The following is a 3,756-nucleotide window of genomic DNA, read 5'->3' on the forward strand; positions in this document are numbered from 1 at the left end:
GATCCCCCCCGGGACCTCTCCTCGGCCCCCGGGCTGCCCCGCGCCCGCTCGGGGAAACTAAGGAAGGAGCGAGGAAGCCCCGGCCCCGGCCTCACGCCCCCCTCGCGCGGCAGCGAAGCTGGGCAGAGAACCCAGGCGTCCGGGCTTCAGCCCCTGAGCGCCCCCCGCTCCCCACTTGCCGGGGGAGAACCCAGGCGTCCCGGCTGCCAGCTCCGCTGCTCCAACCCCCTGGGCACAGCTCGGCGGGGGTGGGCAGGGCAGCGACGGACAGAGCCCAGGAGTCCGGGCCCGAGTTAGGTGAAATGTGGGTCCCACTGGCTGTTCTGGGCACCGGCTCTGCGCCCCATCCCGCCAGGGGGCTCGAGGGTCAGGCTAGGACCGGGGCTGCGCTGCCCCCTGGTGAACGTCATCCGGTATTGCACAGGGCTTAGCTCCCGCCTTTGCAGCAACACAACACCCCACCCGCCACTTAGCAGCAACAGCGAGCCCCCCTGCCCTTAGCAGCAACACCGGGCCCCCCCTGCCCTTTAGTAGCAATGCTCGGGGCCACCCCACCCCCTTAGCAGCAACACTGGGGTCTGCCCACGCCCTAGCAGCAATACTTGCCCCATGCCCCCTTAGCAGCAACATTCTGGGCCACTTGCCCCTTACAAGCAACACTGGGTTCCCCACCCCTTAGCAGCAAGGCTCAGGGCCACCCCGACTCCTTAGCGGCAACACTGGGCCCTCTGCCCCCTTAGTAATAACACTCTGGACCACCCACCACTTATTATCAACACTTAGGGCCACCCCACCCTCTTAGCAGCAACATTGGGCCCTCTGCCTCCTCCTCCACCATGCCCCACAAGAGCACTGCCCAGGTTATGTGCCAGCTGGGGAGGAAGATTAATCCCCTCCAGCCCGATAGAAACCCCAGACCCACCAAGGCCCACAGCTGCCCTCCTCCCACCCACTATCAGTCCTGATCTCCCAGGCGCTGCAACATCCTGCCCTGTCCGGGCCTCAAGCATGATAAGCTGGCGGGTGAGGACATGCGGGGAGGGGGAGGAGGAAAACCCCATACCCGACCTCCCACTCTCCCCATTTCCCCGCCTGTCTGTCCATCTGTCCCCCCTGCCCTGCATGCCCATCTCGTGCCAGGTGCTGCATGGTCCAAGGCGGGAAACTGAGGCACAGCTGTGGGGATGGGGGGGGGAGGGGGAGGGAAAGGACCTAGGGGTCCCAGGTCCCAGCTGCTGATATTGGTGGGACTGCTGGCACTAATGTGGGGCAGGGGGGAGGCGGGACAGTCCAGGGCTCCCAGCTCCCTGTCCAGACCTTTTATGGTAGACACAGCTGCTCCACATCTGGACCACCCAGGCTGGGGGAGGGGAAGGCAAGGCCACAGCCCCCAGAGCCAGCTGGGCCCAGGCAGCTGCCTCTGGCATCCAGGTCTCATCTACCCAGAGAGGAATGGACCCTAGGCCAGAGCAGGGGGGCTGGGAGCCCAGACACCTGGGGTCTCTCTAGCTCTGGGAGGGCAGTGGGGTCTGGGGGCTTGGAGCAGGGTCCGCTGGGAGCCCAGGCATCTGGGTTCTCCCAGCTCTGGGAAGGCAGTGGTGTCTAGTGGTTACAGTAGTGACCAACTTCCCCCTTTCTCTATGGCAATGTCATGCTGCAGCCCATGGTTTTCCCTGCTGGGTTCTCAGAGGGGCAGTGGATCTCATGGGTTAGGGGTGGGGGGCCTGGACACCTGGGTTCTTTCCAGCACTGGAAGGAAGTGGGGTGACTGGAGGGTGAGAGTAGGAGGCCTGGGAACCTGGACAACTGGGTCTCTCCCCACCCCAGCACCCCGGTGTGCCCCACTGAGGACCCTGTGGGGGAGAGGGGGCTTAACCCTTGGCTGCCCACACCTGCTCCTTACCCTCCCCTCAGCTTGCGGCCGTGCTCCTGGATGCTCCGGTTGAGCCGCAGGCGCTGGAGGAAACTGGAGGAGCCACCAGGGAAGAAGATGGGCGAGCGAGGTGAGTGGCAGCCTGAGCTGTGCCGGGTGAGCGGGGGCTGCCCAGACCCGGGGCTGGGGCCAGGCAGGAAGGCATCCTCGTCTGTCTGGGGCAGCTGCTCCAGCTCTGGGATCTGTGGCAGAGCCCTGTGTTTGCCTTCCTGGGCCATGACTGTGCCAGCACCGGGTAACAGGGAGCACTACGGTCAGGGCAGAGGCCCAGGCTCTGTGGGCACCAGGGAGTCACCAGCCAGGAGGGCACCGAGCTCTGCCACAGCCTGGCCCTGCCTGGGATCCCGCTAGCCAGGCCCAGCCCAGTCCAGCTCAGCCCAGTCCCTCCTCCTGGCACCAGTGCCCAGCAGCTTCCTTCCCGCCTGCTCTGTGCCCTTGGGCAGGACAGGGCTGGGCTGAGCCCCCACAGTACAAACACAAGCAACCAGTCAGCACTATGGGTGCCGCCTGCTCCGCCGCCCTGTCCCGCCCCCTGCATGGGGCCCTGCCCAGCTGTGTCTGGAGCCCTGTGTGCATGTGCATGCATGTGTGTGCATGGCACGTGTGCCTGTTGCAGGGGGATGGGGAAGGTGAAACAGGAACCACGGGTCAGGCCCCTTCCTGCCTCAGTTTCCCAGCTGAAAGGATGTGACCCTGGCCTGGAAGGAAAGGGCATGGGGGAGGGGATGGGAAGGGTGGTGGGGACAAGGACCCCTCCCATGTGCCAGGTGACCTGGACTCAGCAGGTGTGGAGGATGCCCCCTGTGCCTCAGTTTCCCCATGTCCCCTGCTTCTGGGTGCCACCCCCCCCCCCGCCACACACACACACAGGCTCTGTGGGGCCTGGAGGGGGGTCAAGGAAGCTACTGTAATGTGTGTAGTAGCCACCCCACCCTCGCCTGGGCTCCCAGCCACCGGCCACTTCCTTCCTCCCAGAGGCCATGGGGGTGGGAGTATTTCTTCCCCAAGCCCCCCCCACTCCACATCACACTAGTCTGCTATGGGGATGACAGTGATATCAGCCAGCTCCCAAGGGCAGCAGCTGTTTGGGGGGAGGGGGAAGAGGGGGCCCTGATCATGTGTCCCTGCCCCCAATCTGTCCCTCACAATCTCTCACAGCCATGGAACTAGTGCAACACCAGTAGCCCTTGCACAGCCATTGTACTTGTGCATGCCCCAACACCCTCACACTAAAGCATACCCCAACACCCTTGCACAGCCGTTGCATCAGTGCATGTCCCAGTAGCCTTGCACAGCCATCGCACTCATGCATACCCCAGTGCCCTCACATGGCTGTCACACTAGAGCACACCCTAGTGCCCCTTGCACTGCCCAAGCAGCCTGTGCCAACCCCTGACAGCCCCCAGGAAACACTCGGAGCCACCTGGAGCCAGGCTGAGATCCAGAGCCACCTGGGCTGGGGCAGCTCTGCACAGGGCCTAAGTGTCTGTATAAGTGGGGGAGAGGGGGCAGCTGCCCTGAGCCTAGCCAGCCCCTCCTCTGGGTCCCTGCTCCAAGCAGCACCGATGGCCCCCAGGGATAGATGGATGGACTGCCAGACAGATGGGCTAGAGATGGAGATTGGGAAAACATCCCTAACTGTTGCTTTTCAAATGCGGACAGAGCTGACCCAAACCAGCTGAGAATGCAAATATATGCATGCACATGCACACATACATGCACACCTGCATACATGCATGCCAAGGGTCATGTTGGAAACATCTGTCCTGGGGGGCCTAGTGGAGCAGCCACGGACAGAAGGTGATGGGACACTCCCCCCTCCA

The 3,756-nt window shown here is 63.8% G+C and overlaps 1 protein-coding gene across 1 annotated transcript in view; it reads right to left on the minus strand.

Moving 5' to 3' along the window:
- PDE4A (phosphodiesterase 4A) overlaps window positions 1–3,756 on the minus strand; it is a 29,796-nt gene that overhangs the window by 14,691 nt on the left and 11,349 nt on the right. The window lies entirely within an intron of this gene.

This window comes from Alligator sinensis, unplaced genomic scaffold, assembly GCF_000455745.1.
Source record: "Alligator sinensis unplaced genomic scaffold, ASM45574v1 scaffold707_1, whole genome shotgun sequence".
Taxonomy (NCBI): Eukaryota; Metazoa; Chordata; order Crocodylia; family Alligatoridae; genus Alligator; species Alligator sinensis.